Source organism: Panthera leo, chromosome D3, assembly GCF_018350215.1.
Source record: "Panthera leo isolate Ple1 chromosome D3, P.leo_Ple1_pat1.1, whole genome shotgun sequence".
Classification (NCBI taxonomy): domain Eukaryota; kingdom Metazoa; phylum Chordata; class Mammalia; order Carnivora; family Felidae; genus Panthera; species Panthera leo.
In genome coordinates, this window is record NC_056690.1 from 58,283,855 (window position 1) to 58,309,940 (window position 26,086).

The 26,086-nt window shown below is 36.7% G+C and overlaps 1 protein-coding gene across 7 annotated transcripts in view; it reads left to right on the forward strand.

The window, feature by feature from the left end:
- KIAA1328 (KIAA1328 ortholog) overlaps window positions 1-26,086 on the forward strand; it is a 348,418-nt gene that overhangs the window by 176,126 nt on the left and 146,206 nt on the right. The window lies entirely within an intron of this gene.

Genomic DNA, 26,086 nt, shown 5'->3' on the forward strand with positions numbered 1-26,086 from the left:
GGCTCAGTTGGTAAGTGTTCGATTTCAGCTCAGGTCATGATCACATAGTTCGTGAGTTCAAGCCCCGCATCAGGTTCTGTGCTGACAGCTCAGAGCCTGGAGCCTGCTTCAGATTCTGTGTCTCCCTCTCTCTCTGCTCCTACCCCACTCACATTCTGTCTCTCTCTCAAAAGTAAATAAACAACAAAAAAATTTAAAGCAAGTAAAAATAACACCTCATGGGCCAAAAAAAAAAAAAAAAAAAAAAAAAAACTCAATGGGAAAATTTAAACGAAGAGAAGCTGAATTTTTGTCAGATTTATTGTAACTTGTAATTAAAGGAAGTCCAAATTGACTTATAATAGGAATCTTATAAAGAGCACTTATATTGAGGACCCAAAATAATAAAAGGGGAATAAAGATTTAAATAAGAACTGCAGAAATGGAGACATTTCCTTAAGTCTTGGCTTTCAGGCTGAGAAGCAAACACCATGATTTTGTCCCTAGCTTCAGTTACTTTGGGCAAGTCTTTTAGGTTCATGCACATTTCCTTACATAAATTAGATTTAACTCTTAATAAAAATAAACCTTTTCTTTATCCAATAAAAGGTGCCCTCAGGTATATCTCATGTACCTTCTTTATGATGCAGTGCTTTGTAAAAATCTGTTAATACCCTGAAAAGACAGAGAAGTGAAATGTAGTTACTGATAGGTTAATAATCCCCAGCGTCCCAAAGGTTTATGTGTGCTCTTGTCATAAATACATTTGGTTTTAAAATAAAAGCAAGTTCACATAAACTAGGAAGCAGAAAATTTAATCAGCATTGTTGAACAAAATTGCTGAGTGAGGTACATCTGGTACTGTGCAGGACTAAAAGATACTTTGAAAAGTAAAGGATATAAAATGTGAATAGAGGGGAAAGCAAAAGAAGTAAAAGAACTCCAAATTTTTTTTTTTTTTTTTTTAGTTCCGTAGAGACCCACCATCAGAGACCTTTAAGGAATAGATAACTGGTGGGCAGGAGATCCTTACTATAATGAGAAATAATTCTTTGTTTCAGTATTCACAAAAGGAGGATCAGTGGTAGGTGTTTAGATATAGACCAGACTTACGGGAGGAAGCTGGAGAGGGAAAGGAAATTGTATGCAGCCCGTTGTGTGAGATAAGGAAATGAAAACATCTGAACTGAACACTATCCACAGCCAGACAGAACCTATCTGTGAATCAAGAGGCATTTGCAGTGCAGTGATTCTCTAAATATGTTCCCTAGATCAGTGGCATCATCATTGCCTGGGCACTTTTTAAAAAATGCAAATCCTCAGGCCCCGACTCAAGCCTACTGAATTAGAAATCCCAGCATGGGGGCCCAGAAATCTGTATTTTAACAAGTCTTGCAGGTGATTCCTAAGAACACTAAAGTTAGAGAACCTTTGTGCTAGAGTAATGGAAATAAACATCATCTGTTGATCAGACTTCTGAGGAGTCCTATCCCGTGCAGTTTTATGAATACATTTCCCCAAATTATCTTCTTGGTACAGATAGCTTTGGCATATTTTCTATGTGATCAGTGTGCTCAGTCACACAAGTGCTAGAAAACAAGAGTCTATGAGATAGGAAATGAGCAAAATCCATCCTCAGGTTTACAAGTCTCTTCTTTGTCATCAGTTTCATCCATTCTTATGTGATGTGTTTCTCTGCAATTTTTCTGTGTTATTGATGAAAGGATTTATATTAATGTCTGCTTAGAGATAACCCAATGCTGTTTTTAGCACAAAAAATGAACCTTTAAGCTTAAAATCGTTTTTAAAAACCAGTTTGAAATGTACTGAAGTTAGGGTGGCACTTGAGTGGCTTAGTCAGTTAAGTATCTGACTCTTGATTCTGGCTCAGGTCATGATCTCATGGTTCATGAGTTCGACTGCACCAACATCACAGTCTTCTTGGGATTCTCTCTTGCTCGCTCGCTCGCTCTCGCTCTTGCTCTCGCTCTCTCTCTCAAAACAAATAAATAAACACTGAAGTGTACTGAAGTGATTTTTTTTTCAATACAGCTTTTCCTGGTTGAAAAGTCTGCTCTTCCTTTCCTCCCTCCACTACTCCTCTGTCTCCTCTCTGTTTCTCTCTGCTTCTCCATGACACCACAGCTCTCTCCCCACGCCTTTTCCTCAGAGTGTACCTTCAGATTCCATGTCAGATTTGAGCTCGCGAATATAAGGAAGGGCTAATGTGAATGGCTGCTTCTGTTTTCCCAACAATGCCAAAAACATCGTCACCCGGTTTTATAAGCATCTGATCGCACATGTGCTTGCGCTGCCTGGCAACTTTCCTCAGAAAGCTGCTCCATGAAGGAGACCACACTTGGCCAGAGTGGCTTCTGGAGAGCACTGAACGATAACCTTGTTTGTGACCGTTAGGTGCAACGCCTTTCTTGTGCACTGAAGTAAGCTGATTTAGAAGACTTTCCATAGCCAAGTCAGTAAGCATTTATAATTGTTGATTTATATTTCCAAGAAATGTAGTAAATCTCTGATGGATTCGCAACTGTAGTATACAGTGGACACTCACTGCACCAACCTAAAAAGGTATAATTACCTGGGAGAGGAATTCTAACAATGATTGTAGGATTAATATTATATTAGTGAGGCAAGATTTCCAGGTTCTAACACTTCTTGAGAAGAAGCGTATTGCCCTGTCCTCCTTTTTGTAAGAAAACGTTTTTGTTCACAGATTAATCAAATTCATGCTGACTTATCGTGTCATTTCAATCACTAGATGATTAGGATTCAGCTAATAAGCCTGACAGACTGGGTGCTGTCTATGCCTGTTGAAGTTGTGCCGAATCTTTCTAGGTGAGACCGACTGGTGAAAGTCTTTGACATACGATTCATTTGGACACATCGGCCATGTTGAACAGATGCTGACATCTTGGCATGCACAGATATTCCATACAATTTGAGTTGATGAGTTCTTGTTGAAACATGCAGAAACATGAAGACTGCTGCCAATATGCGAGTCCACGCTCACAGGCACCTGCTCTTTCTATTTGGAGTCGTTGCCTGGGCTGATCTCCAGTTTAAATGCCTGAGCCCACCCTCCTTCCCACAAGAAAAGTGCCATAACAATTTGGGTTTATGTTGTTGTTTCCGCACAAACCCCTTCCCTCTTCTCCACAGTAGCATTTTAGGACAGTCTCCTAGGAACAAGGCTTCTCCTACTTTCTAGATTTCTGGATTAAAGAACGAATTTATTTTTGTGTGCTCTTTAGGCCATTGCAAGTAATAAAAAGCTTAAATAGTCATCCTAATCATGACCTCAGCTAAAATATGTCCACAAATTATACAGTATACAATACCTCATAATGATTTCCAGACCCTAGTGAAACCATATAGTATGAATATTATTGTAGTGGTTTTTCATTTGAATTTCCATCATGCCTCCCTCTTAGCAGTGAAGAAAGCAACATCTGGCTCACTATTTGAAGTGCTAATATTGTCTGTTGCTATTATAGTTCATTTTACCTCTTTCTACCTGTTTCCTACAAACTGTATTGTTCTACTTACATATTGTCATAAGAATACAGGGCTTTGTGCCATAAATCTCACCCCCAATCAAATTACTTTTCAGCCAATAGGCTCTAAAGGCTCATCTCAAACAAGACAAAGTGTGGATCTCCTATATTAATAACACTCTGCCTATCATAGAAGAAATCTTGAGGCAAGTAAAAGAGAGAGGGAGAAGGGATTCATTTGGTCTCTATCATTCACCCCAATTATCAGTCAACAGATAGCCCTATTCTTACAGTCTTTATTCAACCTGCAAATGACCTCATAACTTGTTTACTCGTCTTCCAATAGAATATCGGTTTTCATTAGAGCAGACTCTTAAAATTTTTTTTTATTTTTTAAATTTCAGTATAATTAAGGTAGTGTTATATTAGTTTCAGGTGTACAATATAGTGATTTGACATTTCTATACATTACTCAGTGCTCATCATGATAAATGTACTCTTAATCCTCTTGACCTTTTCGTTTATCCTCCCCCCGCCCCCCGCCTCCTCTCTGGTAACCACCAATTTGTTCTCTGTATGTAAAAATCTGGGTTTTTTGTTTGTTTGTCTTTTTTTCCTTTGTTCATTTGTTTTGTTTCTTAAGTTCCACATATGAGTGAAATCATATGGTATTTCTCTTTCTCTGACTGACTTATTTCACCTAGCATGATACCCTCACATTCCATCCATGTTATTGCAAATGGTAAGTTTTCATTCTTTTTTATGGCTGAGTAGTATTCCAGTGTGTGTGTGTGTGTGTGTGTGTGCGTGTGTGTGTGTGCGCGCGCACGCATGCGCGCGCCACCTCTTTTTGCATTCATCTATTGATAGACATGGGTTCTTTCCATAATTTGGCTATTATAAATAATGCTGCAATAAACATAGGAGTGCATATATCTTTTCAAATTAGTGTTTTTTGTGTTCTTTGGGGCAAATCCCCAGTAGTGGAATTACTGGATCATATGGTAATTCTATTTTTAATATTTTGAGGAACCTCCATACTGTTTTCCACGGGGCTGCACCACTCCAGTGGCTGCACCAGTTTGCATTACCAGCAAGAGTGAACAAAGGTTCCTTTTCTCCACATCCTTACCAACACTTGTTTTTTGTATTTTTGATTTTAGCCATTCTCACAGGTGTGAGGTGATATCTCATTGTGGTTTTGATTTGCATTTCCCTGATGGTGAGTCATGTTGCGCATCTTGTCATATGCCTGTTAGCCATCTGTGTGTCCTCTTTGGAGAAATGTCTGTTCATGTCATCTGCCCATTTTTAATTGCATTATTTGTTTTCCGGTATTGAGTTATATAAATTCTTTATATATTATGGCTCTAACCTCTTATCTGATAAGTCATTTGCAACTATCTTCTCCGATTCAGTAAGTCATCTCGTTTTGTTGGTTGCTTTCTTTGCTGTGCAGAAGCTTCTTATTTTGATATAGTCTGAAGAGTTTGTTTTTGCTTTTGTTTCCCTAGACATATCTAGAAAAAAACGTTACTATAGCCAATGTTAGAGAGATTACTACCTGTGCTCTCTTCTGGGATTTTTATGGTCTTTAATCCTTTTTGAGTTTATTTTTGTGTTTGGTGTAAAAGAGTGGTCTAGTTTCATTCTTCTGCATGTAGCTACCCAGCTTTCCCAACACCATTTGTTGAAGAGACTTTCTTTTTCCTCTTGCATATCCTTATACCTTTCGCATAGATTTATTGACTGTATAAATATTTCTGGGCTCTGTATTCTATTCCATTGATCTATGTGCCATACTGTTTTGATTACAGCTTTGTAGTTTATCTTGAAAACTGGGACTGTGATACCTGCAGATTTGTTCTTTTTCAAAAACGCTTTGGCTATTTGGGGTCTTTGGGGGTTCCATACAAATTTTAGAATTATTTGTTCTGGTTATGTGAAAAATGCTGTTGGTATTTTGATAGGGATTACATTAAATCTGTAGAATGCTTTGGGCAGTGTGGACGTTTTAACTATATTTGTTCTTCTGATCCATGAGAAGGAATATCTTTCTATTTGTGTCATCTTCAGTTTCTTTCACCAATATCTTATAGTTTTTAGAGTACAGGTCTTTCACCATTCGGTTAAGTTTATTTCTAGGTATTTTATTATTTTGGGTGCAATTGTAAATGGGAATGTTTTCTTAATTTCTCCTCGTGCTACTTCATTATTAATGTATAGAAATGCAACCGATTTCTGTATGTTGATGTTGTGTCCTGCGATCTTACTGAATTCATGGATCAGTTCTTATAAGTATTTTGCTGCAGTCTTTGAGGTTTTCTCTGTATAGTATCATGTCATCCTCAAATAGTAGGAGTTTTAGTCCTTCTTTACCAATTTGGATGTCTTTTATTTCTTTTTCCTGTCTGATTGCTGTGGTTACAACTTCCAATAATGTGTTGAAAGAAAGTGAGAGTGGCATCTTTGTCTTGTTCCTGACCTTAGTGGAAAAGCTCTTAGTTTTTCCCCAGTAAGGTTGATGTTAGCTATGGGTGTTTTATATATGGCCTTTAATATGTTGAGGTATCTTCCCTCTAAACCTACTTTGTGGAGAGTTTTTTCAAGGATGGATGTTGTGCGTTGTCAAATGCTTCTTCTGCATCTATTGAAATGATCATATAGTTTTTATCCTTTCTCTTGATGATTGATGTATTATGTTTATTGATAATGTGAATATTGAACCATGCTTGCATCCCAAGAATATATCCCACTTGATCATGGCAAATTATTTTTTTAATGTATTGTTGGATTCAGTTTGCTAATATTTTCTCGAGAATTTTGCATCCATGTTCATCAGAGATGGCCTGTAGTTCTCTCTCCCTTTCTCTCCCTCTCCCTCTCCCTCTTCCTCTCTCTCTCTCTCTCTCTCTCTCTCTCTCTCTCTCTCTGTTGTATCTTTATCTAGTTTTTGGTATCAGAGTAATTCTGACCTCACAGAGTAAATTTGGAAGGTTTCCTTCCTCTTCTATTTTTTGTATTACTTTGAGAAGAATAGGTATTAATTCTTCTTTAAATGTTTGATAGAATTCACCTGTGAAGCTGTCTAGTCCTGGACTTTTGTTTGTTGGAAGTTTTTGACTTCTCACTCAACTTCATTGCTGGCAATCAGTCTATAAAATTTTTCTATTTCTTCCTGGTTCAGTTTTGGGAGATTATATGTTTCTAGGCATTTGTGCATTTCTTCTAGGTTGTCCAATTTGTATTTTTAATAATATTATTTCATGATCCTTTGTATTTCTGTGGTATCAATTATTTTTCCTCTTTTATTTCTGATTTTTTCTCTTTTTAAGTTTATTTTTATTTATTTTGAGAAAGATATAGAGAGCAAGTGGGGGAGAAGCAGAGAAAAAGGGAGACAAAATACCAAGCAGGCTCCATGCTGTCAGCACAGAGCCCAACATAGGGCTCAGACTCACAAACTGGACATCTTGACCTGAGCCAAAATCAAGAGTCAGACGCTTAAGCAACTGACCCACCCGGGCACCCCTCTGATTTTTTTTAAACTTTTTTTTTAAATGTTTATTTGTTTTTGAGAGGCGGGGAGGGGCAGAGAGAGAGGGAGGCACAGAATGCAAAGCAGGCTCCAGGCTCTGAGCTGTCAGCACAGAGCCCTATGTGGGGCCCGACCTCACAAACAATGAGAGCATGACCTGAGCCGAAGTCGGCCCCTCAACAAACTAAGCCACCCAGGTGCCCCTAGGATCCTTGTAATATGAATATTATTATGCTTAATGGTGTCACTGAGTTCCCTTCATCTGTTGTTTTTTCTTTCTTCTATTCAGCTAGATTACTTTACATTACTCTATCCTGCAAATAACCAATTCTGGGGCGCCTGGGTGGCTCAGTCGGTTAAGCGGCCGACTTCACCTCAGGTCATGATCTCGCGCTCCGTGAGTTTGAGCCCCGCGTCGGGCTGTGTGCTGACAGCTCAGAGCCTGGAGCCTGTTTCAGATTCTGTGTCTCCCTCTCTCTGACCCTCCCCCGTTCATGCTCTGTCTCTCTCTGTCTCAAAAATAAATAAATGTTAAAAAAAAAATTTTTACAAATAGCCAATCCATTCTTCTGCTTCCTTGAATGTACTATGTATTCCTTTTAGTGAATTTTTAATTTCAGTGATTCAGTTCATCTCTAATCTTTTTGTTATTGGTTTTTTTCTGTCTCTTTCTTGACGGTCTCACTGAGATTCTCCACTCTTTTCTCAAGTTCAGTGGATATCTTTATGACCATTACCGTAATTTTTCTATCAGGCAAATTATTTATCTCCATTTTGTTTAGTGCTCTTGCTATGCTTTTTGTCCTGTTCTTCCATTTGAGAGGTATTCCTCCATCTCCTCATTCTGCCTAACTCACTGTGTCTGTTTCTATGTGTTAGGAAAGTCGGCTATATCTTCTGCTTTTGAAGATAGTGGCCTTATGAAGAAGAGGTCCTGCAGTGTGCTACAGTGCAGTGTCCCCTGTGCTCCAGAACCTGATGCTTCAGGAGCATCTCCTATGTGTGTCCTGTGCGCCCTGCTGTTGTGGCTGAGCTGCATTGGCCTTCAGTCCAGTCTTCTGCAATGGCTCTCTTGGCCTGTTGTGGGCAGGGTTTGGTTCCGGTGTTATTAAGGAGCCAGTCTTGGGCTGCCTTGGGCACGGGTTGGTTCAGACCAGTTGTTTGCCAGAGATGTAGTCGCACTAAACTGCAGGGTGCCCTCCCTGTATGGTCCCCTGAAAAGGTTTCATTGGTGGTTGGGACCTGCAGTCACACCAGTTGGCTGCTCCTAGCCCTCTGCTGGGGCTGCGGTCGAACTGGTGTGTACAGTTATCGTTACCTCTCCCTGGTGTAGAGGTCACTGTGGAGTGGTGCTGGTTCCCGGTGGGCTGCTTGAGCACTGCCATGCTTTTGACACTGCCTTGGATGCACTCCTACCGAGGGTGTGTTGGATGAGGCAGATCTTCAGGAAAATGAAAAGGTGGGGTGCCCAGTATTGTCAAGGAGAGCAGACTTTCTATTCACTGACAATTCCACAGTAACTAGAACAGTACTTTCTATATGGTATGCATTCGATAAGTAATAGTAAATGAATGAATGGTGCCTTTTTTTTTTTAATAAAATTTACCCACTTTAAGTATCCAATTAGATGAATTTTGGTAAATTTATTGAGTTAGGTGAAAATCATCACTGTCCAGTTTCATAACATTTTGATAACCCCAGAAGGATCCTCATGCCCAGTTGCAGTCATTCCTATTACTACTGCCAGCCCCTAGACAACCACTAATCTGTTGTCTCTACGGATTTGCATGTTCTGGACATTTCATATAAATGGGATCATGTAATAGCCATTTGCCTTTGGTTTTCTTCCCTTTAGCATCATGTTTTTAAGGTCCATCCACATTGTAGCATATATCTATAGTCTGTTCCTTCTGATTGCTGAATAGTATTGTATTTTATAGATATACCACTTCTTATTTCACACTTTACCCATTAATAGATATTTGGATTGTTTCTAGGTTTTGACTACTATGAATAATGATGCTGTGAACATTTGCATACAATTGTTTTTGTGGAGATAGGTTTTAAATTCTCTTGGATAGATACCTAGGAGAGAAATTGCTGAGTAGTATGGTAATTTTATGTTTGTTTTTCTAAGAAGTTGCTGAACATTTTCCCAAATGGCCATACCATTTTACATTTTCTTTTCTTTTTTTCTTTTTTTTAATGTTTATTTATTTTTGAGAGAGAGACAGAGCACGAGCAGGGGAGGGGCAGAGAGAGGGGGAGACACAGAATCTGAAGCAGGCTCCAGGCTCTGAGCTGTCAGCACAGAGCCTGACGTGGGGCTCGAACCCACGAACTGTGAGATCATGACCTGAGCCGAAGTCAGATGTTCAACCAACTGAGCCACCCAGGCGCCCCCATTTTACATTTTCAACATCAGTGCATGGGAATTCTAATTTCTCCAAATCCTCATTGTCTATATTTTTTATTATTGCCATTTTAGCAGGTGTGAAGTGCTTTTTCCTTTTAATTTTAACATGCTAATCATTTTATGCTTCCTAATGATTAATGATGCTAAGTAACTTTTCATGTGGTTATCATCAGTTTATATGTCTTCACTCATGAAATGTCTATATCTTTTGCCCGTTTATTGGCCCATTTTTAAACTGGGTTATTTTTCTTCTTATTATTGAATTATAAGAGTTTTTTATATACTTTAAATACAGGTTCCTTAATCAGAAAAATAATTTGCATATATTTTCTCCTAGGCTGTAGCTTATTTCTTCACATTTTTTTAAATATACATTTTCTTTTATGTTTTTATTTTTGACAGAGAGAGACAGAGCATGAGCAGGGGAGGGGCAAAAAGAGAGGGAAACACAGAATCCGAAGCAGGCTCCAGGCTTCGAGCTGTCAGCACAGAGCCTGATGTGGGGCTCGAACTCACAAACCGTGAGATCATGACCTGAGCAGAAGTTGAACGCTCAACCGACTGAGCCACTCAGGCGCACCCCTCCCCGCTTTTTTTTCATGTTTTAATGGTATCTTTTGAAGTGTGAAAGATTTTAAAGTAGATGAGTTAAATTTCATCAATATTTTCTTTTATGGATTGTACTTTTGATATTATATCTGAAAAATCTATGAAACCCAAAATCACAAAAATTTTCTCCTGTGTTTTTTTTCTAGATGTTTAATAGAATTTTTGTAATTTTAGTTTTTATGTTTAGGCTTTGATCTAATTTGTTATCTTTTGTGTATGGTATAAATAAGGGTCTTAATTCCTTTTTTTGGGTTTTTTTGTGAGGGTTGGTTTTTATTAGTGTTGAGTTTTTTTGGCTTTTTTGCTTTGTTTTGTTTTTTTGTTTTTATTTTGTTTTTTTGGGCATGTGGACACCCAATAATCCTGGCACCATTTTTTGCTGTAGGGACCATTCTTACGCCCATTGAATTGCCTTGGTGCTTTTGTCAAATACCAGTTGATCGTGAATGTCTGACTGTATCTTTATAAGTTTCTAAATTAAAAACTGTAACTTCTCCAACATTATTGTTGTTTCTCAGAATTGTTTTGGTTTTTGTGGGGCTTTTGCATTTCTATATAAAATTAGGTTTGTCTTGTCACTTTCTCCAAAAAAGGGTGCTAAGATTTTGAGAGGGATTGCATTGAATCTTAGTCTAATTGGGGAGAATTGCCATAAATTAAACTTAGTTCTTCAGTTCATTTTATCACGAAATGTCCCTCTTCATCTCTAGTTATGTTTTTGGCTTAAAGTGTGATATTAGTATAGCTACTTCAGTTCCCATATGTTTATTATTTGCATGGTATATCTTTTTGCTTCTTTTGACTTTGAAGCTATTTAAATATGACTCTAAAGTATGGCACTTATAGACAGCATTCATTTGGATCTTGTTGTTATATGTAGTTTGACAATCTTTGCCTTTTAGTTAGAAGGATTAATCCATTTGCATTAAATATAATTGTGATGTCATTCGATTTGTGTTCCATTTTCTCTTATTTTTTGTATATTTCATGTTTTTTGTTTTTTGCTCCTTCCTTGCTGTCTTTTTTTTGTGTGTGTGTGTTAAATATCTTCCAGGGAAACATTTAATTCCTTGGTTTTCTTTTCAATGTTTTTTTTTTTAATCATTGCCTTAGGAATTACAATACATATTTTAACTTATCACAATATCCTTAAGATGTATATAATAACAATATTCTAGTGAAATATAAACTTTGCTCCATTATATTTCTGCCCATTCCACTCTGCTATTGTTGTCATATATATAATTTTTTATGTTATAAGCCCAGAAATACTGTTTTATAATTATGATTTATGTAACTGTCTTACAAAGTGTTCAAGAATGCACACACAAATGGGTACACACACAAGTTCTTTCATATTTGTCTAAAATTATGTTTTCTGCTGTTTATTTCTGTAGATTCAAGTAACCGGTTTAATTTCCTTTTAGCTTAAAGATTTTCATTAATGTTGCTTATAAGTCAGGTCACCAGCAACTATTCTTTTAGTCTTTTCATTTGTTTTGCCTCAGTTTTAAATATGGGAATATCTTCATGCCTTCATTTTTTGAAAGATAAGTTAGCTGGATATCGAATTCTTGGCTAGCAATTTCTTTCTTTTAAGACATTGATTATGCTACCCACTTCCTTTGGGCTCCACTTTTCCTGATGTTAGTTGTTAAATGTATTGTTGTTTCCTACATGTTATGAGTCATTTCCTGTGCTCCTTTCAGGATTTTTGACCGTTACTTGTCCAAGTGTGGATCTCTTATATTTATCCGTCTTGGGATTTATTGAGCTTCTTGAGTGTATGGATTAATATTTTCCATCAAAATATATTTTTAGTTATTATTTGTTCAAATACTTTTCTGCCCCTTTGTCCCTTTCCTTTCCTCTGGCACTCTCATTTTATGTATGTGGATATGCCTGGTGTCCCACGGGTCTCTGAGAATGTTGGTTTTTCCTCTTTTTTTTTTTTTTTTTTTTCCTGCTCTTCAGATTAGATCATTTCCATTGATCTCATTTTAGGTTTACTGATCTTTTACTATTTCACATCTGCTGAGGAGTCACTCGACTAAATTTTTATTTTCATTTACTGTGCTTTAATTCCACTATTTCCATTTGGTTCTGTAGATACAGATAGGGATGATATAGATATGGATATAGATAAGGATATAGATATAAGTATAGGTATAGCTATAACTATAGATATAGATGATATAGAATATATATATGTATATATATATTTCCTCTCTATTAAGCTTCTCCACTTGTTGTCAATATTGTACTTTAAAAAAATTCTTTAAATATATTTTTCTTTAGATCTTTCAGCATATTTATAATAGCTTCTTTGAGGCCTTTTTAAGGCCAATACAGTAAAACCTTGGACTGTGAGTAACTTGTTTTGCAAGTGTTCTGCAAGATGAGCAAATATTTCTAATAAATTTTAACTTGATAAACAAGCGATGTCTTGTAATACGAGTAGTATGCGACGCTGAGCATCACATGATCACAACTGAGCCAACGGCTCTTCTCTCTCTTGCTGCAAGATTGTGGATGATCATCTCCCATGCTCAGATGCTTGGTCTCAGGCTGCAGCATTTGGCAGAAAACAGTGATTTTTCAGAACATTAGAAGGTGCCCACAGCTGGCACTAGTGTATTTTTTGTCATTTCAAAGCATCTGTGGATCATCTTTGGCTTTTCCATACAAGAGTAAGCTTAGGAATGCTTTGCTTCACTCTAGGTCAGGCTGCCTGCAGATACAGACCCTTTCCTCTGCTGCTTTATTGCCACTTACATTAAATATAGTATATGACAAGAGTTTATTAATACTGTACTGTATCAACATCCGTGTGAGTATATACAATGGCCCCCATACAGAAAAAGATTCCATCGAGCCAATAGATAGCAGTGATTCCATTAGTGATAGCGAAAGTCATCCCACATAATAACCCTCCTTTTTCTTGTCTCCCTCACACCAGCCATGAAGGTTTTCAAGGGTAAGTGCAGGTTAATTTATTTTTTTCTTTGTATTTTGTATTTTCTTTATTATTTTGTATTATGTTACAGTATTGTAATCATTTTTATAGGAATATTTTTGGGTTGTGGAATGAATTATCTGATTTTCCGTTATTTCTTATGGGGAAATTTGCTTTGGTATACAAGTGCTTTGGATTATAAGCATGTTTCCAGAGTGAATTATGCTCACAAACCAAGGTTTTCCTGTATTTTGTATACCTTGGAGACTGTCAGTTCTTCTTAATTTGGGTCACTCTCTCCTGTTTCTTTGCACTTCTTGTAATTTTTACTGAAAAATGGATATTTATGTAATATAGCAACTCTGGTTTCTGATCCCTTCTCTGGAAGGCTATTATTGTTGCTTGCTTTCTTTTGTTTGTTTAAATACTTGCTTGGCTTAATTCTGTAGAACTTATCTCCCCTGCAGTGTGTGTCCGCAGATATACTCTACTCAACCTTTTTTCTTTTGTTTTGTTTTTTCTTTTTTGTGTGTGTTTAAATCTAGCTTCAGGAAGACATGCATCTCTGAGTCAGCATCACTTAACTAGCAAACAGCTAACAATTGGTAGTAGGTTGTGCTCAAATACTTTGAGTTAGTCTGGCTGCCATCCTTTACCAATGGATCTGTTCATGAGCTGAGGAATGCCTTTACTTTCTGCCATGCTTTTCCATGTCTTCTCCACATGAGTGTAAAATCTCGAGTTCAGACAGAGGTAAATAAATAGTTAAAGCCCTGTCTAGTCTCTGTTGAGTGTGCACACAGCATACTGCCTTCCTTACTACCTGGTATATGGGGAATTTATCAAGCGTCTCTCTTGCTGTCGCATTCTCCTGTTTTCTTGTTAAATTTATGACCGCTCTACCAGTCAGTGGTTTGCCCCAACCAGGCTTGCACCCTGAGGCTAGCTCCCACATTGGTTATCCTCATTGCCACAAAGGTCAGTATTGTTTCTACAGCTCTCAGAGACCTTCAGATCAAGTCAGCACATCCAGTTACCCTGCTAGTTTTCAGGGCTTGCTTTTTCCCCTTGTAGATTTACCTTTCCTAGCTAGCCGGGAACTGGCACAAGAGCAGAGCCTCAGGCTAAAATGTCACCATCTCTCCCAGTTCTTTCTCAAGGCTCAGTTTAATAAATGCTTCTTGATTTGTTGTATGACTTGATTCAGCCCCCACTGTCCTGAAATGTTTTGTTCCTTTTTCACAAGTTAATATGGTTTTCTTATTGTTTTTAGTGGGAGAGGATTTACTGAGCTCTGCACTCTGCCATTCTAAAATTCCTACCCTCAAGTCTTCTGATTTTGATTATTGTCCTATATCAAATGCTGGATGTTTTTTCTAGGAATGTATATTAATAAAACAATCAAGAGCCACTATAGTTATTATAAAATAAAAGGAGAAAGGAAGTTATTATATCACTAAAATATTATTTTAAAGCCAAGCTAGTTTGCTGAAATTATGCTATGGCTATTTTTCTTTTAACTCTTTCAAAAACATCTCTTAGTTTTTAACTTATTTCTTTATGTGTGTATGTAAATGCTACTTAAGTGTGATAATTTCATTGCTTCTTTAGCCAGAATGTCTGAATAAATAACACACTGGAGTTGTGGCACTCGCCCATCACTTATGAACACAAAACTGAACTCAGTTTATATGAGGGATCACACTTTAAGTAAAACTGGTATGAAATAGAACTAGTATGAACCCTTGGCCTTCATTTCTTCAGAATCACTTCCATTGTCATCATTTGGCTTATAGTAATAAGCTACTTCTGTGTTGAGCAAAGGGGTGTCTTTTCTTTTCTTTTCTTTCTTTTTTTTTTTTTTTTTGGTTTTGTTTTGTTTATTTTGAGAGAGAGAGTAAGCATGAGCAGGGAAGGGGCAGAGAGTGAGAGAAAATCTCAAGCAGTCGCCACACTGTCATCACAGAGCCCAGTGTGGGGCTACATCTCACAAACCATGAGATCATGACCTGAGCCAAAATTAAGAGTAGACACTTGACCGACTCAGCCACCTAGGTGCCGCAGGGATATCTTTTCTTGACCAAACATCTAGTGAAGTTTGTTTCACCACATATAAATAGAGATACAAAATAAATAAGTAAACTATTGCTAACTTGGGGCACCTTGGTGGCTCAGTCAGTTAAGTGTCCTACTTTGGCTCAGGCCATGATCTCTCTGTCTGTGAGTTGGAGCCCCACGTCAGGCTCTGTGCTGACAACTCAGAGCCTGGAGCCTGCTTCAGATTCTGCGTCTCCCTCTCTCTGCTCCTTCCCCACTTGTGCTCTGTCTCTCTCTCAAAAATAAATAAACATTAAAAAAAATTTTTTTTAATATTGCTGACTAACATACTTAACATTAAATCACAAATTTAAAATAGGCTTGATTAAGAGGTGCCTGAGTGGCTCAGTCAGTTAAGTGCCTGACTTCAGCTCAGGTCATGATCTCCTGGTTGCTGAGTTTGAGCCCCATGTCAGGCTGTGTGCTGACAGCTTAGAGCCTGGAGCCTTTTTCAGATTCTATGTCTCCCTCTCTCTCTGCCCCCTCCCCACTCGCACTCTGTCTCTCTCTCTGAAAAATAAATAAACATTAAAATATTTTTTTAATAAAAAATTTAAAAAAATAGGCTTGATTAATAATCTAAAATGTTAATACAGTAACAGTTATTACATGTGAACATAATGTAATTTAAAAAAAAAACATTTTCTCAGATTTTAGTGTAATTTTAGGATACAAATAACAAGCTATTCTTAAAATATCACGCATTGTATCATGTTTCCAGTACAAGATTAGTTTGCAGCTCATGGACTCACTGTATGATTTCAGCATCACTTGAAAGAAAGATACATCACTGTATCTTTAACCAGACAAGTCCACTGATAACATATCTATGAATTTTTAAAAATACTGGTATGTTCTATGAAATATTTAGGACATATTTATGCCAAAAAGTTATTAATTGTTTATCTGAATTTTAAATTTAACTGGAATCCTGTATTTTTCTTTGCTAAATTTGGAAACTCTACTTTGCCTACCATACAGTTGTGAAGATTCTTGTATTTTCTTCTAGGATTGTAGAGTTTTAGTTTTTATGTTTAGATCCATAATTCCTTTTGAGTTATTTTTTTGTGTGTAGTGACATAAGGGTTAAAGATTTATTTTTTCCTTATGGCTATACAGTTGTCCAGGATCATTTGTTGAACAATCTTTTCCCCCATTGAATTACTTCCTACCTTTAGCAGACATACAGTAAGGTGACCCCCCAATGTGTTACGCCCTTGTGTAATTCTCTTCCTTGAATGGGAGCAGAACTTGTGACTTGCACCTAGCCAGTAGGATATGACAAAGGTAAAGGAATTTTGCAAATGTAATTCACGTCCCACATCCGTTGAGTTTGAGTTAATTAAAAAGGGGATCCTGAATAAACCTGACTTAATCAAGTAAAAGCATTACAACAAGAGCACGTGGGGCCCTCTCTGGAGATCTCTTACTAGACTTGAAGAAATAAGGCTTCATGAGTTCTACAACTACAAGGAAATGAATTCTGCCAACTAAGTAAGAGAGGGCCCTAAGCCTCAGATTTGATGATGGTCAGTATTTTGATTTCAGCCTTTGTAAGATCCTGAGCAGGATCATGGATATTTATACTGATCCATAAACAACAATTTATGTTTTAAGCTTCTAAGTTTGTGGTATTCTGTTGCACGGCATTAGAAAGCTAATGTATTACCTTTGTCAAGAGACAATTGATCACATATATGTGAGTCCATTTCTGGACTCTATTCTCTTCCAGTTATCTCTTTCTGTAATCCTAATGCCAGGGAAATATTGTCTTCATTATACAGCTTTATAATATTCTGAAATTAGACAGTGTTAAGTCCTTTAACTTCGTTCTTTGTCTTCAAAATTATTTTTGCTATTCTAGTTCCATTGAATTTTCATATAGATTTCAAATTGAGCTTGCCAACTTCTACAAAAGAATATAATGGGATTTCATTGAAACTATAAATCAATTTGGTGGAAACTGACATCTTAACGATATTGAGTCCTTTGATCCATGGGCACAGTATCTCTCTCCATATATTCAGGTCTTCTTCAGTTTCTCTCCATAGTACTTTTTAATTTTCATCATACAGTTATGCACATATTTTGTTGAATTTATCTCTAAATATTTCATGTTTGGGGATGCTATTGTAAACAGTATTTTTGTTTCAACTTCTAATTGCTCTTTACCAATATACAAATATACCTTATTTGTATATATAAAGCTTCCGTGACTTGTAATGGAATTATGTCCCAATAAAACCATCATAAATTGAAAATACCATAAGTCAGAAATTCATGTGATACACCTAACCTCGACATCTTAACGATATTGAGCCCTTTGACCCATGGGCACAGTATCTCTCTCCCTATATTCAGGTCTTCTTCAGTTTCTCTCCATAGTACTTTTTAATTTTCATTGTACAATTGTGCACATAGTTTATTGAATTTATCTCTAAATATTTCATGTTTGGGGATGCTATCATAAACAGTATTTTTGTTTCAACTTCTAATTGCTCTTTACCAATATAAAAATATACCTTATTTGCATATTCAGAGCTTCTGTGACTTGTAATGGAATTATGTCCCAATAAAACCATCATAAATTGAAAATATCATAAGTCAGAAATACATGTAATACACCTAACCTACCAAACATCATAGGTTAACCAAGCCTACCTTAAATTTTTTCAGAACACTTACATTAGACTACAGTTAGGCAAAATTATATAACACAAAACCTATTTTATAATCAGGTGTTGACTGTTTTATGTAGTTGACTGAATACCATACTGAAAGTGACAAACACAGTGGCTGTATGGGTACAAAATGATTGTGATTCGGTTGTCCCCCTTATCATGTGGCTGACTGGGAGCTGTGGCTTGCTGTCACTGCTCAGCATTATGAAAGAATATTGTACTGCATATCACTAGCCTAGAAAAAGATCAAAATTCAAAGAGCTATAGCTCAACTGAGCTATAGTTTCTACTGAATATGTATCACTTTTGCACCATTGTAAGTCAAAGAAGTGTTGGTTGAACTATCCTAGGTCAGGAGCTATCTGTATTGTCCTTATATCCTGTGACCTTGCTAAATTTAATAAGTAATTTTGATATTCTAAATTCCTTATGATTTTCTACACATATGATCACATTATCTGTATATAATGGCAGTTTTATATCTCAGTTTCCACATTTTGTGCCTCTTTCTTTCTTTCTTTCTTTCTTTCTTTCTTTCTTTCTTTCTTTCTTATTGCACTGGCTAGGATCTCAAATATAATGCTGAAGAGATGTGCTGAGAGTGGATTTTTGTCTCTTTTTCAATTTCACATGAAATACATTGTGTCTTTTCACCATTAAGTCTGATGGTGGTTATAGGTTTTGCATAAATACCCTTTATCTAGTTGAGGAATCTTCTTACTATTTATAATTTGTTGACTAGTTATTGAGTTTTTGTCAAAGGCTTATTTTTCTTCTATCAATATGACATAATTATATTTTATTCTGGTAAGATAGTGTATTACATGGATTGATTTTCAGTTGTTAGATCAACTTACCCTTTCTGGGATAAACCCCATTTGTCCATTTTATCTTTTCCTTTTTCTATATTGCTGTATATAATTTGCTAATATTGTGGTGAGAATTTTTACATCCATGTTTATGAAGGATATTGGTTTGTTGTTTTTTTGTAATGTCTTTGGTTTTTCTATCAGGGTGATGCTAGCCATGTAAATTAAGTTACAGGTATTTCTGTTCCCTCTATTTCATGAAAAAAAGCTGTGTGCTTGTTATTATTTTTTAATATTTCACAAAGATTACCAATATTATTTTTCTCTTTCTTTTTTCATGTTTCCTCTTGCTGTCACTCTTTTACTTCACTTTGGATAATTTGTCATTCTATATCTTCATAAAAACTTGTCTTTCCTTCCGCAGTTATCAAATGTGTTGTTAATCTCATAAAGTGAAATTTTCATTTCAGACATTGTATTTCCCTTCTCTAGAAGTGCCATGTTTAAAAATGTATATTTTGGGGGCGCCTGGGTGGCGCAGTCGGTTAAGCGTCCGACTTCAGCCAGGTCACGATCTCGCGGTCCGTGAGTTCGAGCCCCGCGTCAGGCTCTGGGCTGATGGCTCGGAGCCTCGAGCCTGTTTCCGATTCTGTGTCTCCCTCTCTCTCTGCCCCTCCCCCGTTCATGCTCTGTCTCTCTCTGTCCCAAAAATAAATAAAAAATGTTAAAAAAAAAAATGTATATTTTGCATCTCTTTCATCATGTTTTACATGTTTTGAACATATTTTTAATCACTCATTTTAGGTTTTTTTCTGATAATTCCATCATTTCTGTTATTTTTGTATGTCTGTTGATTGATTTTTCTCCTGGGTATAGGTCACATTTTTGTTTCTAACTTTGCCTAGTAAGTAAATGCCATACATTGTGAATTTTCCATTGTCAGGTGCTGGATTTTGTTGTGTTTCTTTACAAAATATCAGGGTTTGTTTTGGCCAGCAGCAAAGTTGCTTTTGGATTAGTTTGATACAGTCAAGGTCTATTTCTAAACTGTTTTCGAGTGATTCTAATTTAGCCTTTACTGTGGGGGTAATTTTGCCACATACCTAAGGTGTGACTCTTTTGCAATCTATCTTGGATGCTCCTTATATTCAATGAAACCTCTCTACTATGGCTGGAGTGACCTCCCTGTCTTGAACTTTGTGAATTTTTCTTTCTGGAGCTTCCCTGTAATTGATCCTACCCTGGAGTTATTCATGAGTTTTCATCCTATATATATACAGATTGGTAGTCAGCCAAACAATCAGGGAGACCCTCATGCTCCCTTCCCTTGGATACTTAGTCCTTCAAATTCTACCCATTACAGCTTCCTCCAACTCTAATCTCTGACTTCTCAGTTCAGTTGAAAATGTTGGGCTCTATCTGTGTTCCTCCTCCTCTGTGCTACCATTCAGAAGTTGCCTTCAGGAAGAAAGCTTATGCTATCACAGGATTTACTGGATTTTCTTTTTTTCTTTCGGACATCAAAATCTCTGCTCCCTGTTTCCTACCATCTGAAATAGGTTTTTCCTACATTTTGTCAGCTTTTCTTGTTTAAGATTGGAGGTTAATTTTTGACCCACTTACTACTCCCTTGGGTCTGGAAGCAAAATCTGTCACATTCATTTTTAAGCAATATTTTCAGTAGGTAATAGACTTACTTTCAGTTGAAAGTAAGTCTATTTATTGTCTCCTGGAAGGTAAGATGCTTGTTTTATCGGTTGGCTTTTGAGCATGTTTGGTCCTTGGGTGGCTTTCTTTATATTTAATCTCCTTTAGATTCACACAGCTTCTTAAATCTGTGGCTTGATAACAGTTTTGAAAAATTCTCTACATTATCTTTTCAAATATTACTTCCTCATTCCCTCTTTTCCCTCCTCCTTCTGTATTATATTTATTTTAGGCTTTTGTCATCAGGTACCATACATTCTTTTGTAAATTTCCATCCTTTTACATCCTTCTCTCTTTGTTGGTCTGGGTATTTTCTTCTGACATTTACTCCAATTCACTAATTGTCTCCTCAGATACATCTAATCTGCTATTAAATTTTTAACTATATTTGTTATAGGTACAACTATATTGTTATGTTTTCAGTCCTAAAATTTCCATTTGATTTTTTTTCTAGTTGACAGTTCTCTGCAGAATTTTCTAGGATATTATTTAATTTCTTAACTGTAAATAACAATTACTTTAAAGTCCATGTTTGATAACGCCAACACGTAAATCTCTTGTGGTTCTATTTCTATTGTCTTTTTTCTCTTGCAGGTTTATTATTTTTATCTTTTTGCATGCTTGCTTATTTTTTATTGAATGCCAGACAGTGTCTATGAATATATTATTTATAATATAGGTCTCTGATGTTATCTTTACCCAAAGAGAATTTGCTTTTGCTTCTTGCAGGCAGTTAGCTTTGATTCAAATTACTTTAACCCAGTCTGGGACTGAGTGGATTTTGAAGTTCAACTTAAGTATGTACATGGGCTTTTCTATTTCTTTTTCATTTTTACTACCAGCTTTTCAGGGGTCTCAATGGAAAGCCTGGATTTTTTGACAGGACCTCTTTCTTGGCAGGCTCTGAAATCCAAATTTTGTTTCCTGCCCTGTGAGACGCTTACAGCTCTTCTCAGCTTCCCAGCCAGCATCCTAATTTAGAATGTCTTGAACAGAAAAGTGACAACTAATGTCAAGCTATCTTTTCTTATTTACCTTCACTCTGGGATCCTGGCCTCTTCATGTCCTCACTACCTTGGTAACACATCAGTGCCTTCAAACAGATTTTTTAAAACAGTTTGTCCTCATACTTATTCATGACGGGAGACTGACTGAAAGAAACTAATCCACAATGGATTTTGCCCAACCTTTTTGAGAATTTGGAAGTACTAGACCCTGAAGAAATTCTATAGAGTTACTTAATCAACAAATTGTAGAAAGTTCATTGCTGCCTTCCTTCTACTATAATTCCTTTTTATGCCTTCGCTAGGCATCCACCCTCTACCTAGATCTACCTACCCTTACTCTCCAAAGATCATTCAGTATAGTGTATAGATCTGAACACTTTAATTTTAATTATATTATTTCAATTTAATTTTTTTAGTGTTTTCATCTGACATAGGCCTGCCTTCTTTCTTTGTCTTTTTCTGTCTCCCCATATAAACTTTATGTCTTGGTTCCTTCAGGTACTGAGTAGATTATCTTGCATTTTATTATTTTATTTCCTTCCAGCTACCCACCAGTTGGCTCATTGGTCATCTCCTGTATTAGGTGGGCATAGAAAATTTAAAGTGAAACTTCTTTAGCATGGCATTCACACCATTTATATCTGGCATCTACCTGTCTTCATCCATTCCCCATCCCCCTGTCCACCATGCTCTAGACTACTTAGAGTTTACCATACATACTCATCTTCATAATCCTTGTTTTGTCTGAAAGGTCTTATCCTACACACACTACACACCCTCACACACACCTTTATTGTTAATAAACTCTATTCTGTCTTCCAAAATTTAAATGTCTTCTCTACTGTGAAAACTTCCCAACTTTCCCCACCCCCACTAGAAGCAAATCTAATCTCACTAATGCTTTTCAACTCTGCATATAACATTCTTAGTAGACCTTATCACATAAAATGTTTTTGTTTTGTTTTTTTTCACCTTAGCTAAAATTCAAGGGTCATGAAGGTTGGGACTTTCTTATCAAGCTTTGTATTCTTGCCTCCTAGCATAGCATCTGGCAGGTACTGCCAGATCCCTATCCTGCCTGCTCATTCCAAGGTGGGAGCCTGTACCTTTGGGTAAATTACAGAACAGGAGGAGGATTATAATACTGAATCTGTTTATCCATAGTATTTTATTTATATACATGCTTCCCTTATATTTTAGACAAATATAGAAGACTTGGCTTTTAGATGCACAAGTTTTATCCATTCCTATGTATCTTACACTTCATGGCTTTATTAAAAAATTAATCATTCCTCCCCAATCTCTAGCATCCTAACCATGTCTTCTCACATTTAGCACCTGAGCAGCACCCAAAAGCAGGGAACAGAAGGGAAACAAGTTTATTTTTTAAAAATAGTTTTAGGATTGTATTTGGGAGTATCCTTTACACACATTGGATGACAGCATTAACCGAGAAATGTTTTGGGGAAAAACACAATTAACTTTACATTTTAAAAGCCCTGCTTGTCCAAAATGTCTATAAATCTTTCTTCTGAACATAATGTGGTGGTCTCAAAACCTTCCAGCCTTGTTTACAATATGAAAGTCAGTTACCTTAAGGCTGACTTTTAAAAATAACTCAAAGTAGGAAACTTTGTAGCAGTTGCCTTTTATTTCAGATATTACATTTTTGAGCTTGTTTGCCTATTCTTATCAATGTTGATATAGCGCGCATGTTTTTCAGTCTTTCAATATAGTGTCTTGTTTGAAAACCTTTCCATGGAGCATTCTAGAAAATAATATAAAGTTCTGCTTTAAGTTTAAATTCTCATCTCAGAAGGAGACAGTGCCCTTATATTTTACTATTTCACAGATCCAAACTAAATAGGCATTGAGACTCCTGAAAGGTATAGTTGGAATTTTTCTTGAATTTATGGAATCTCTTATTAACCTTTAAACACTCTGAGAAAAGGTACTTGTAGAAAAAGTGTCTCCTGAAAAAAGTAAAATACATTTTGCTATAAATTACCATCAAGCTCCTTAGGATACCAGCTAGGCCATTTAGTTGTTGATACTCCTGCTTCCTGTTTATTGGTTCATTTAACACATGTTCATTAATTTAAGTATTTTTTTATTTATAAAGACCAGTATCATTGTAATATGAAGTTGAAAGTAACATTGCCTCTCTCCTGAAGTTCCACCTGGTATTTCCTGGAGTGGGACCAAACTGTATGCAAAAAACCTCATTATTTATTAAGCACCTACTATCTCTTTTCGGGATACAACAATAAACAAAAGTAATGGTATCTTTTGAGATCTCCGCTCTCAAACAGTTTATAGTTTCCATAAGAAGTGTAAATACTGGGGCACCTGGGTGGCTCAGTCAGTTGAGCATCCGACTTCAGCTCGGGTCATGATCTCACGGTCCCTGAGTTCGAGCCCCATGTCCAGCTCTGTGCTGCCGGCTTGGAGCCTGGAGCCTGCTTCGGATTCTGTGTCTCCCTCTCTCTCTGACCCTCCCCCCGTTCATGCTGTTTCTCTCCGTCTCAAAAATAAATATTAAGAAAAATTAAAAAAAAAAGTGTAAATACTTACACATCACAAGGAAACTTCGAGATGTGAAAACAGCTAACGTTGAACTGTTACAGAGCAGGATGAAATGAATACAACAATAAAGGGCGGAACAAAATCCTCCTGGGGAAGGCAAAACCAAGGTGAGCTGGGGGGTGGGGAAGCCACAATAGCAGGAAGTGGTGCTAAACCAGGCCAAACCAGCCTGGAAGCATTTCGGAGTTGCATTTGGAAGACTAAAAAGGAGCCAGGGCATTTGAGCACATGGAAATTGCATCACTTACTTTTTTATTAAGTTCTAAATGAAGTCTCTTCTCTTGATTTTTTTGTGGTACACTAAACTAGCTAATAAGTAATGTCCTAAATTTTTTAAAGTCAGGACTTAGCTGTATGCATTTAAAGGACTAAGATTTCTAAAATAAATCTTGAGTCCCCAAGGAAGGGCTAGCCCTTTAAGGTTGGTTACCTTAAATCTTTCTGGTTTGCTAGTTCCCTGTGCTTTCAGAAATGCTTCTCATTAGATCTCTTCAATATCCCTGGTCTGGAATCACTTATATAGGGGAAAAAAGGATATAGCAGACTCTAATCTTTAGTAAAAGGGCTGTGATTCATTTCAGGAAATCTTGGTGTAATAAACAACAGGCTGGCTCTCCCTCCCTCCTGTTTCCTACAAGTACACCAGGGGTTATATTTCTTGGTATTTCTTAAATATTCTTTTTCAGCAGAGTTTATTTTTACTTGGCTAGTTTCAAAGATACAACACAGATACTTTTTTCCCTCAGCCAACAACATAAACATAGTTCTAACCCTGACCTCCCCTTCAGGGACAGTTGGTTATGTTCACATGGTGTTAACTTTATGTTTTCTAGAAAGTATATTAAGAATTCCTTTCATTTGACACAAACTAATCTTGCTTGCTTCCTTTAAAACGAACTACATTGAACTGCCTTCGTTCACTTCTTATTTCCATTCTTGAGGCTGTCACTGGAGCTACAGAAGAGAGGACCATAAACAGACCAGGGGGAGCTCTGCTTGGGGCCCCAGGATACACCCTATAAACATAAAGCCAAGAGGGTGCACGGGAAAATTAGTGTGAACTTTTAAGGATGATTTTCTTGTGCTGCATCCGTAACCAAATCTAAGTACAGTTGGCTTTAATATCCAGTATGTTTTCTTTTCATGTTTATGCATGTGAAGTTTGTCCTCACCACTTCTAATTTGTCTTTGTTTCATTTTCTCTATAACATTATTTCATCTTCTTTCCGATCTTCATTGAGTTAAAACTAGCCTTGTGCATCTGTTTCCTTTGGTAGATTTAGAAAACCATGTATAAATCTGCTTTTTTTTCTTTTACCATTTATAATCATATATGGTAAAGCAATTTGAATCAGTATCACTTATATATTTCTGTGGTGAATGGTTATCCTATCCCTTCAAAATATTTAAATCTCATCCAAGTATCTGGGACTATCTTCACAACTATACATTTGTCTTATTCAATCTTCATTTGTATGTCTTTCAAATTTAATGACCAGATAAGAGGCTGATTTAAGTTTTCTAGTGTGTAAATCACATAAGGCAGTAGTGTTAAAACACAGAATTTTCAGGGCACCTTGGTGGCTCAGTCGGTTAAGCATCCCACTCTTGATTTCGGCTCAGGCATGATCTCACCATTTATGGGTTCGAGCCCAGTATCATCCTTTGCACTGACAGTGCAGAACCTGCTTGGGATTCTCTCTCTCTCCCTCTCTCTGCACCTCCTCTGCTCACTTTCTCGAAATAAATAAATAAGCATTTTAAAAATTGCTAAAACAACCCACAGAATTTGTCAGGGGAAATAGAATCAAGGGACATCCAGTATTTTGCAGTAATTCTGTTAGTTGATAGCTGAAGCTTTATTGATTGGTATAATTTTTCATCTAACCCTTTTCTTTTCTTTCATCTCCTTGGGGTATAACAATCCAATCCCTGGGTTTCTTAGCTCTTAAAGATAGCATAAGCTTTAGAAATTGTCAAACCCATCCCCTTATTTTACAAACATCTAAACTGCCTAAGAGATGTAAAGTGACTTTCCAAAAATAACAGAACTCCTAAGTGGAATACTAGAATTCTAATCAAGGTCTTTTGACCTCACCTCAAGTATGCTGTCAGTTCTTCTGTGCTCTCATTCATTTTTACAGCAAATCAACACATTCCAACTTTCAAGAAAGAGAGGAATGATTAAATGT